Source organism: Eubalaena glacialis, chromosome 13, assembly GCF_028564815.1.
Source record: "Eubalaena glacialis isolate mEubGla1 chromosome 13, mEubGla1.1.hap2.+ XY, whole genome shotgun sequence".
In the NCBI taxonomy this organism is placed as follows: domain Eukaryota; kingdom Metazoa; phylum Chordata; class Mammalia; order Artiodactyla; family Balaenidae; genus Eubalaena; species Eubalaena glacialis.
In genome coordinates, this window is record NC_083728.1 from 71,877,805 (window position 1) to 71,889,856 (window position 12,052).

Consider the following 12,052-nt stretch of genomic DNA (forward strand, 5'->3'; position numbering starts at 1 on the left):
GAGAAGCTGGAGGGGAAAGCCGAAGAGGAGGCCTGGCCTGGCTGATGCCACAATGAGGGTGTGGGTGATGAGGACGGGCTGAGATGGTGGCTGCGGGGACAATGCGGAAAGCAAGGCATGGATTCAAGAAATGCACTGGTCTCTTCCCCGTCCCCTCCAGAAACCACAGGGCAGGAGGAGACCTGAGTTCCCAATCTCTGCTGAAGCTTCCCAGGGTCACTGAAAGCTTGGAGATTAGCTGCGTTTAGAGCCTTCTGGATATTTAGGCAGTCTCAGTACTCTCTCTCAGGAGGACCCTCTTTGCAGAAGTCTCATTTGTTTACTAATTTAACAACTTTCTATTGTGCATTCTTATAGGAAATAGAAATACATAGTATTCATGCCAACAGTCCTTGTTTCCTTACCTATGGCAGACATCACTAACCAATTGTACTCTTCTTTCCTGAGGAGTCCAGACTCAGTACTTTCAGGCATTACCAATTGATCTGAGTTGGTTGGGTGTGGTGAGATTTAATGGCCTTGCCTACCACATGCCAGATCATGTGTGAAGCCCTTGTGTTAGTTTTCTGTGGCTGCTATAACAAATTGCCAGATTGGGGGCCTTGAAACAACGGAACTGTATTCTCTCACAGTGCTGGATCTTCTATGTTTCGTGCCTCAGCATCCTCATTTGTAAAGCGGAGATTGCAGTACCGTCATCATGGGGTTATTGTGGTATTAAATGGTAAGTGCTCAATGAATGTTGGCTACTACTATTTGGTGGTGCTGGGCTCCTGGGGGCGCCCCTGGGAAACTGTTCAGGGAAATCAGTCTGATAAGGCGCCCCCCAGTTGTCTCTCACCCCAACAGTTCCAGAGAGAGGCTACTGAAGGCAGATTCCAGTCTTTTTGTCCTGTACAGAGCTTCCATTATTAAAGCATTCTCTGGAAGCAATCAGCTCTGGGAGTCTTGGAACTCCACCTCCATGTTCTAAAAGGCCCTTTGTTCAAGTTGGAAGTGGGGCCACTAGGACACTGAGGAGGTCAGTGGGGTGGTAGAGGCCCCGGGCCTTGGCTCCATTTCATTTCCTCACTCTTCCTCCTCTGCCTCCCCCTCCCCCTCCCCCCCTCCCCCTCCCCCTCCCCCTCCTCCCCCTCCCCCTCCTCCCCCTCCCCCTCCTCCCCTCCCCCTCCTCCCCTCCCCCTCCCCCTCCTCCCCCTCCCCCTCCTCCCCCTCTCCCCCTCCTCCCCCTCTCCCCCTCCTCCCCCTCTCCCCCTCCTCCCCCTCCTCCCCCTCCTCCCCCTCCTCCCCCTCCTCCCCCTCCCCCTCCCCCTCCTCACTCTCCTTATCCCCCTCCTCCTTGCCCACCAGGGAGCAGCTGGCTGAGCTGGAGATCTGAGCATTCTCTCTGCATCTGCCAAGCTGAAGCAGCATATTGATGATTGCTTGCAAATGTGAAACAGATAGGAAGTGTTTTGCGCTTCAATGGCATAACAGGTGTTACTTCTCCCTGGCTGGTGGAGGATGGAGCTGACACTTCTGTTGGGATGCAGAGGAGGTGAAGGGAGTCTCCCACTTCACCTGCGCCATTGATGATTTCTGGGCACTTGTTGGGTACCTACTGTTTTATGGTATTTTGTATAATGGCCTCCACACACAGGGACACCCCCCAACCCCAGGAAAGAAATGGTCATCCTTAAGTTTACAGATGAACTCAAGGTGCTGCAAGACAATACATCAGAGTGGGGATTTCAGCGCAGATGTATTTGATACCAAGGCCTGAAGGTTTTCCGCCACCCCACCTGGGCTTTGGAAATACATGCTGACAGAGGTGGCATTCGGCTTGCTCAGAGAGTGCCAGGTGCCATCTCCATCCGGTGCTAGACCAGGGGTCGGCAAACTTTCTGTAAAGGGCCAGGTGATAAGTATTTAGGTTTTGCAGGCCACATGATCTCTGTTTCAACTACTCAACTCTGCTGTTATAACAGGAAAGTAGCCACAGACAATAAGTAAATAAATGGGCATGGCTGTGTCCCAGTAAACTTTATTTATAAAAACAGGCGGCCAGCTGGTATGCAATAATTAGCAAATCCCTGAAGTAAATCACCTGAGTTTGACTGCTGCCTTTTCCAGTTACCAGCTGTGTGACCATATTTAATCCATCTGTGCCTCGGTTTCCTCATCGGTAAAGTGGCACTAGTGATACCTCATAATAATCATCATAATTTTAATACTCATGAGGTTGTTGTGAGGATTAAATGAGTTAAAGTAGGAAGAACTTTTACAATAGTGTCTGCCGTAGAGTCAGGGGTCAGTGCCAGTTGGCACTGTTACTAGCATCATCCTCATCTTCAACATAGTTGAAAGGACCTGGAGCTGGAAAACGGGGATGATACCTCCTTCACAGGTTTGCTGTGAGAATGAAGTGAGAAAGTGTATGCAAAATGCCTTAAGTTGTGCTAGCACATAGCAGGTGCTCAGTGACCCCGCAGGTGAATCCCCAAACTCTCATCAGGTCTCCTCCAGCTATAAACCTATAAACCTCTTCCTGGTATAAAAAAAAGAGGGGAAAGACCCAGTCACACTCTATTAGGCTGCTCGAGTCTTAGCTGGGAAAGACAAAAGTGTGGGAAAGATTAAGGGAAGCTTCAGTCACTAGGCAGAAATTCAGGACTGCAGAGAAGAGAAGCCCCAAGTCTCAAGCCCAGGGGAGGGGATCTCCCACTGGGAGATGTAACTCGCCCCTTCTCCTGATATCTTGCCCTGGTTCCTGCTCTGGTCTTCAAGTTCCTCAGCCTTTGACTGAGAGGAAATGACTTCATTCATAGGTGCTAACCCATGTAAATTAGGCTGATGTCTTGGCACAGAAAATCTTTCTTGCCCTCTTAATCTGTTTCACCATATGCTCTGCAGGCTCCGTGACCTGGTGTTCGTAGCAGAGAACGATGTCCTTTTGGATGTGATTTTGTGGCCATGTCTATGATGAGTAAGCCTCACCCACCCCAAGCAGCCCTGGGCTCCCTGAGGTCACACACCAACCAAAGGCTTTGGGTCCTTGGCTTCCAGGCCAGATGTTGTTCTCACATTAATGCATAACATTTCAGAAGAGGGATTTTCTGTTCCTGCTTAGTCCCAAGTACCACTCCTGCAGCCTCCCAGGGAGGACCATGTGCTCTAGACATGTAGGGGCAGCCGACTCAGTGCTTGGGAAGTGGAGCTTCGTAGGGCTGGCATTTGGGAATATCTGGACCCATGACGGCTCTTCTGACCTCAGTGCCTCCCACAGACAATGGCTGTGAGTGGGCAAACTGAGGCAGCACTGAGCTGGCTGATGAGAGTTGCTCCTCTAGTGAAAGGCCCCAGCTGAGCCCCAGTGAACACCTGCTGCCTAAATACCAAAGAGGAACACTCAGTTGTAGATCGTTTGCCAACATGTTTCTGCACAAACATGTCTTTCCCTCACTGGCCAACATCCAATGTGTGTCCTCTCTCAGTTATTTTATAGGGGATGTGTGGGTGTGGGAGGATTTCATCTGCAGAACTCATTGGACGTTGTTAGATGTCTCCTTACAAGCAACATCAGCTCTTATGTATTGGAGTGGGGCAGCTCGGAGGTCAAGGCATGCTTTACATACCCAGGGCATCATGGGACACACCACAATACCTCAGCAGCCACCCTGACAAGCAGGAAAGCAACTGACAGTAACAGCTAAAACATAAAATGCGTGCAACATGAAGTCTCTGTAAAACTTCTGATTGTGCCACCTGCACTGTTACGAATGTTCATAGTGACTCATTATTGGAGCAATAAGATCACCAACAAATAGCCAATTCACATGCTTACATATCAGTGCCAGGATGTGAATGGGCACCAAGCACATCAGAAGAAAGACAGTAGAGCAAAGTGTTTCAAAGCCAGGCAAGCTTAGGTTCAAATCCTGACTCTGCCACTTCTGAGATATATGACTTGAGTTAGACTCTATTCTCTGAACCCTAGTTTCCTAATCTGTAAAATGGAGATGATGCCTCTTTCTTCCTCACAGGACTGGTGTGAGGTTTATGTGAATTTGTGATCATGAATTCCTTAGCATTGTCTCAGCAGAAAGTAAGCTCTGAATAAGTAGTAAGTGCAGAAAAAGAAGAAGAACCTGCACAGTTCTTCCTTTTGTGTACATTTCACAAGAGCTGAGGCGAGGCTGTGGGTCCTTGGAGGTGCTCCTTTACCACAGAGTGACCGTTTTAATCCAGGCTACCTCTCTCGCTGTTGCCTCCCTGCTTGTTCAAGGTGCTGCCGGTGTGTCTCATGATGTGTTGGGCGTGTAAAGCATGTCTTGACCTCAGAGTAGCCCCACTCAATCAGTAAGACTCCAACTTACCAGGGCCCTCTATTAATGGGCATAGTAGGCTTCAGCTAGTGGAAAGAGGCCCCTGCATTTTCTCCTTCTCTTCTGCGTCTTAGACTCTTGTCTTAGATATGGATGATGGTATCAAGGACTCAGAAAGATGGCTGAGCCCTGCAAGACCCTCACACATCACAGTGAGATGAAGTACAATGTAACTTAGTGACAGGGGCATGGGTCTGGGTTCCAACTCAAGTGGGTTTGAGTACCAGTTCAGCCACCAACTGCCTGGGTGGACTTCAGTGAGTCATTCCATTTCCAAGAACGTCCATCTTGTGGAGGGAGTTGGAGTATTGGAGGAGTGAGATACTTGTCTAAGGTCACCCCACTAGCAAGCCAGGAAGTTTAATTCAGCCCTAGGACTGTGTGACTCTAAAACCTAACATCTTGCTCCAGTATCAGACTATTCCTGATATTCTACTATAACTGTTGTTTTAAAATGTAAAATCTTTTACTATTCAAGTATGGCAAGGCCAACAGATCAGGAGATTGAACAGATTGAAACATATTGAACAGATTGAAAAGATAGTTTGTTACTCACAGTCTCCGAGAGCAGGGGGTCTGCCACCCTACGCAGGGCCACATGGGGAAGTACCAGGGTTGGTCGGGAGGCAGAGGAGCAGGAAGAAAGCATGGCCTGAGTTGTCTAGTACCTGGCTGTGGGGTGATTAGGACAGGAGAATATGGGCATAAGTATAAGAACTCAATAAAGGAGGTGGTTGGAGGGTGGGTTGTTTGCATATGAGAAGTGTGCTTGCAGGAAAGCAGCTTGCTGTCTCTAGGAATCAGCTAGCTCTGGGAGGGGCAGTCTTTCCCAAGTCAACAAGCCCTCTAAATGTCAAAGCATAATAAAATACAGAAAATAGAAAACATGATTAATACAACTATCCTTGGTGAACTTTCCAAGCCACACAACCATTCTTATACCAATGGGGTTTCCAGAAGAGTTTGCATGATTTATGTCTATTTGTAATACAACTGCAACTATGAAGTACAATGACATGGTTTTAACCACCAAATAACCATCTTCAAAAACAATTACAGGTATAAGATATACATTAAAATCTCCAGTAGCTTTTCTATAGATCAGTAAAAATTAATAATAAAATTATAATAAAATTCTGAGCACAAACATAAAATATCTAGATATAAATTTAATAAGAAATGTGTTATTCTATGTTGTGTGAAATTGCAAATCTTTATTGAAGGGTATAAGAGATAAATAAACGGGATCTATGTTTTCAGTATTGGGTACATGCCAATTTAGCCCAAATTATATAAACATTATGTGATATTAATTAAAATATTAGCAGAATTTTTATTATTACTTGACAGAATAATAAGCTCATCTGGAAGAATAAATAACTGAAAACAATTCAAGGATTTTCTGAAAAAAGAAGAGCAATGAAAGGATTTCTTCTAACAAAGTGTGTCTACCTAACACAAATATGTAAGTAGTTTATATATTATAAATGTATTTCAAATCAGAGGGAAAGGTTAATTGTAAAATGAATTAACTTTATGAGAAAAAATAAGTTAGATCCCTACCTCATACCTTATACCAAAATAAATTTCACATTGTTTAAATACTTACATAAAAATAGGCAAATAACCACAAAATTCCCATAGAAATATATAGGTGAAAGTTCTATTGTCTCGGGAGAGGGGAAGGCCTTTTAAAGTTTGAAATCAACGCCAGAAGCCATCAAGAAAAAACCACTGATATGTCCATCAACAGATGAATGGATAAAGAAGATGTGGTACATATATACAATGGACTACTACTCAGCCATAAAAAAGAATGAAATAATGCCATTTGCGTAATGTGGATGCAACTAGAGATTATCATACTAAGTGAAGTAAGTCAGAAAGAAAAGACAAATACCATATGATATCACATATTTGTGGAATCTAAAATATTACACAAATGAACTTATCTATGAAACAGACTCACAGACGCAGAGAACAAACTTGTGGTTGCCAGGAGGGAAGAGGAGTGGGAGAGGGATGGATTGGGAGTTTGGGATTATCAGATGCATAGTATTATATATAGAATGGATAAACAACAAGGTCCTACTGTATAGCACAGGGAACTATATTTAATATCATGTGATAAACCATAATGGAAAAGAATATGAAAAAGAATGTATATGTATGTATAACTGAGTCACTTTGCTGTACAGCAGAAGAGGTGAATCAACTATACTTGAATAAAATAAATTTAAAAAAAAGAAAAACCGCTGATGGACTTAATTACACACAAGTTAAAATCTGCACAGCAAAGGAGAACAAAGTTAAAGGACAAAAGGCACATTAAGAAGAGTACTTACGGCATATAATCTTTAACATTTAAAATGGCAGTACATCAAGTTACTCTAATGGGAAAAAATGAGCAAGATACCTAATATACAAATTCATAAAAAATGTGTTTAATGAACATTAAACTTAATATAAATGAAATGTATTAAAAATGACAGTAATGTGATCACCATTTTTTCTGCCATCAGATTGTCAAAAATATAAAGATGGCTCATACACAAAACTGATAAGTTTGTAAGGAAATAGGCAGGGTCATGCACTGCTTGTGAAAGCAAATTGGTCCTTTCTTTTCCTTTTTTTTTTTTTTTGGTAATGTGAGTCAAAGTCTTTAAAAGACCCATATCCCCTGAAACAACAGTTTCACATCAAGAAATTTATATGAAAGAAATAGTAAGAGAAGAACACTCATCTTTCTGTGGAGGGATAATCACCACATCTTTAAATTATTTTTTTAAATAATAATGAATACGTGGAAACAACCTAAGTGCCCAGTGATAGGGGATTGCTTAATTACTTATTTCTGGTACTTTTTTACAATGGAATATTATACAGCCATTAAAATTTATGTGCATTAGACAAACACATACACACACTCCCACACAAGAAAGATCTCCACACTATAATTATAATTAGAAAAAAGAAGTTTGCAAAATAGTTTGCATAATACAATCCCATTTTAGTAAGAAGTAATATAATCCTTTTTTTGGAAGAAGATCTAAAAGATTTGACATCAAATTGTTAATAATGATTATTTCTGTGTGGTGGATTAAAGGTGGCCTTTATTTTCTTCTATATGCTTTTTCTATATCCTGAAATTATTGCAAGGGATATGCATTTTTATAATCTGAAAAATACTATAAATCTATTAAAAGGTGATTTCTCAGCTGTTTTTCCCCTTAACAGGAGCCTTCAGATGGTTGGTAGTGGAGAGCATGGAGGGTGAAACTGGGTAAAAGAATTCTCAGTTTCCTGCTCTCCATTCTGCTTGCCGTAGATTGAAAATCAGGAGAGAAATTCCTTTGCAGAGCATTCATTGCTCTGACCTTCACTGTTGAATGAAATTAGAAGGCCTGTTGAAAAGAGAATGTTTTCCCTCCAAGTTTGCTATAAATATTTAAAGTGGTAAATATGGATTATGTCAAATGTGGTTGAGGAAACCAACACAGAAAGCCCAGGATCTGTGCAGACGCAAGTGTGGGGAGGAGGGTAAGTGATGGGCGTTGGCTGTCTGAAGGCTCAGCTGACTTGGGGGTTACTTCCAAAGATCAAAGGTGCTGATGTTGTTGCAGAAATGACAAGCCTTGCTGTACAGCCTGAGTCTTATTATGCTTCACCATTGGGATCCAAGCTTTGGGCTTGGAGAGAAGGAGGACATCCTCACTGGCATAATTATGTTCTGGGGCCTCTAAGAGAGTGATTCCTGCTCATTAAGTGGCATTTGCTCCTCTAAACAAGCCAGTCTTGGGTGGCCCTCTACCATGCAGACATATTAACACATCCTTGGGGTGTGCTAATCCTCTGCTGCTTCTCATCCAGGTAGGTGCAGAGATGTTAAACGGTTCCTCATCCTCACCAACCCACCCAGTATGTTTATAAATCAGACACTCACCCCAATTCCCAGTTCAACCAGATTTCTGGGACTCTGGGTGCCATTTTCCCCCTCGGAGAGCTAAGATGCTGGGATGTTGGAAACAGAATCAGAATAGTGAGATTGAATCACCATCCATCCCTCCTTTCATTAGCTATTTATTGAGCATAGACTATGAGCCAGGCATTAGAACTCCAGAGATGACTGCGGTGTGATCCCTGCCCTCAAAGAGTTCACAGTCTAGTGAGGGAGATAAATATGTGAACCAGTAATTGTAGTACCACATGCACAGTAGGTAAAAGAAAGACCTACAAAATGTCATCAACACCCAGAGAAAGAGGAGGCTAAATAGCTTTGGAAAAAAGTGGTGTCAGACAAGCCTTCCTAGTGGAAAGGATTTTGATCTGGATCTTGAAAAAAGAATAAAGAAGTCCATGCAATAGTTTGATACACTGAAGTCCACAGCATGTTTTGAACATTCCAGAAACCCAATAAGCATTTGTTGAATGCATGACTGTGCAAACAAAGAATTAATAAATGTGTGCAGGGAAAGAGGTTAATGACGTGGAAGAAGAGTGTCTCAGGAAGGGGTCTGGAGATTTGAGGCTGGAAAGGAAGCTTAGGGTCAAGTGGTGAAGAGATCTAAGTATTTTCCTAAGGAATTGGACTTTTCCTTGTTTGATGAGCTTGAGCTCATTTAGGGATGCAGGTAGATGGAGCCTCCACCATCTGGAGGTGGGGAAGCCACAATGGGTCATGGCTCTTGATGTTCTTGATGGCGTCCACCTGAAGTGGCACAGCTCACTTCCACGTGCATTGTGTTGGCCTCTGCACGTCAAAGGGCCTTATGGAGACAGAGAAGCAGAACACTATTTTGTGCTCAGGGGGAAGAGAAACAAAATACTGGTGACGAGCACCGATGATGGCCCCAGAAGCAGAAGAGTGCTTCCCTCTTATTATTTCCTACTAATAAGGGTTATTTTAGGTAAGTCACGAAACCTTTCTGAGCTGCTTTTTTTTTTAAGTAAAAAGAAGTATAGAACTTAAAGAGCTCTAGGATTCTATTCCATTTCTCTTTCTCTCTTCTTCTCTCCTTCCCTCTCTGATGATAAGGATGGGGTGCGACATGACTGGGTATAAAAGGGTCAGGTTCTTTCATAGAGCGCAAGCAGACATCCCAATGAGCCCGAGAGCAAAGGACAAAACTTAACCTCAGAGTCCATAAAAAATTTACAGAATTGCAAAGTGCCAAGCAAAAATATAAAGAGTTCTCGTTCTCTGCACTCCGGGAAATTATTGAAGCCATAAAGATTCTTACTCTTGCAGATGAGGCAGTTGGTGTGTGGAGCAGAGCAAATCAATAATGTCATACTTCTCGTCCAGATCAAAATACTCAAGGAAATAACTGCAAAGTAAGAGGGGGACAAAGTCTGTCTCAGTCAATCACTGCACTGGGTAATGCCATAGCAGAACACAGCCTAATAGTCTGGCCTGGAATTTTAAAAGCCGGGAAAATGTTTAATCAAAATTTGGAGCCATTGTATCTCCTAAAGGATAATTACTCAGCACTTTGGCAGAGGATAGTCTTGGAGAAAGAATCTGATGGGGGTGTGCATATTAAAATGAATGCTGGTTTCATAACTATAAAGGATTCTCAGGTAAGAAAGGGGCAAGAATAGTTCCCTTTTGGAGGACTGAGAAACTAGGCATCACAAGGTGATGACTATAAGAGATTACATGTGCCTTGTTCACTGTTGTGTCCTCTGCCTTTGCAAGGGGCCAGGCCCAGCCTTTCATTCTTTCCTCTGACATAATTTATTAAACATCTACTATGTGACAGGTACAGTTTTAAGAGCTGGAGTATAGCAATGAACTAGACGAAGTAGGTGTCTGCTTTCCTGGAGCTTACATTGTATTGAGGAAGACAGATAATAAACAAGAAAATAAATTTGATCATAAGATAGTGGTAAATGCTATAAAGACAATAGAGTCGAGTAGTGAGCAAGGGGTCTAGGATGCCCTAGGATGCTGGGGACTCTTCTGAGAGGAGATATTCAAACTGAGACTGGGAGGATAGAAGGAGTCAGTCATGACATATAGAAGGAAGAACATTCCAGGCAGAGGAAACAGCAGGCCCTGAAATGGGAACAAACTTGGCATGTTTGAAGAACTTCAAGAAGGCCAGTGTTGGGAGGCCAGTGGTAGGAGCAGAGGGCAGAGGGGTGGGTATGGAACCAGAGGGTGTACAAACTTATAGGCTATAGGAGGACACATAGTAGGTGCTCAGTAAGTGTTCGCTGAATGACAGACTAACCAACTGACTGAAGTGATTGAATGTAGCAATTTATCCTGGGCTGTACAGATATTTGATAGTTGTGTTGAGACTAGAACTTGAGAGGCAGCCTCAAGGTTTTACATAAGATCACAATAGTCCCTGGTAAATGGGAGTAGTAGGGAGTAGTAGATTTTGGCGTGATAAATACACTATCTTATATTTATTGAGCCCTTATATTCATACATGTTTAACCTTCCCACATCTCTGTAGATAACTGTTATTATTCTTTCTTGATAGATGAGTAAATGGAGGCTCAGAGTTTGACCTCAGTGATCACCAGCAGAGAATGGTCAATGGATTGGTGATTTCCTGATAGACAATCTTTATTTTGTTCACTGCTATATCCCCAGCTCTTAGCACCTGATAAATAGCAACCAATCAATACATTTTGTTGAATGAACAAATAAACCTATATTTTAACAGAAATGAAATCATACTATACAAATTGCTTCTGAACCTACTTTTTCTCATTGTGAATGTTTTTTATCATCAGTAAAAATCTTCATTGTCATTTTTAATGACTACATTGTATATCATTGTATAGATGTATCTCCATTTATTTTACCAATCCCTATTATTGGATATTTGGTTGTTTCCATATTTTTGCTATTGCAAATATCTCTGCCAATAAAAAATCCCTGACCTGACATCTTTACACATCTGTCTGATTTAGTTCTTGAGATAAACCCCCTGAAGCAGAAATGCTGGATGAAATAGATACACATTTCAGAAGCTTTGCATACACAAACCCAAACTGCCCTTTGGAAAGGCTGGGTCTATTTCAGCATGTTCTGTTCGGGATGCTACCCTTAAGGGACACAGGTGTAAACTACTGTGTATTCAGAGAACAGGATCCCAAAGTATGCTTGTCATGTTAAGGGCATAACTGAAACCAAACTTTATGAAAAGTAATCAGTGTCAAGCTTAAATGGTAGAGGGTCTGGGAGAGTAGGCTGGGAGTACTCAGCCACGGAGACATTCATGCAGAAGAAAAGGCCTCCTGGAGCAGCCATGAGCTGAAAACATTTGTCATTGAGTCATTTCATGAGTTGACTTTGTATTTTTTTCCCCCATTTGCTTTTGTTTCTCTGGGAAACAAACTGGACTTGTAGAATGAGGGTGATCTTTGGAGATGGCCAGACGTGAGTTTGAATCCAGACTTCATTTACTTACTGTATGTCCTTGAGTGGTTTTCAAACATTTCTGAACCAGGTTAAGCCCCTTATGTCCCAAATGTGTCTCCTCAGATATTTGTGAGAAGCTCTTAGGGGACCCTCTGAACCGGCAGGGTTTCTCCTGTCTCCCCCTCATGTCGCCATGCCAAAGCCCCTTGAGAGTCAATACTCTGGTGGCCAAAACTGTCCTCTGCTGCTGAGCCCCGTGTACTCTGGCCTCAGCGATGGGACACCATTCTCGTTCATTCATTCAACA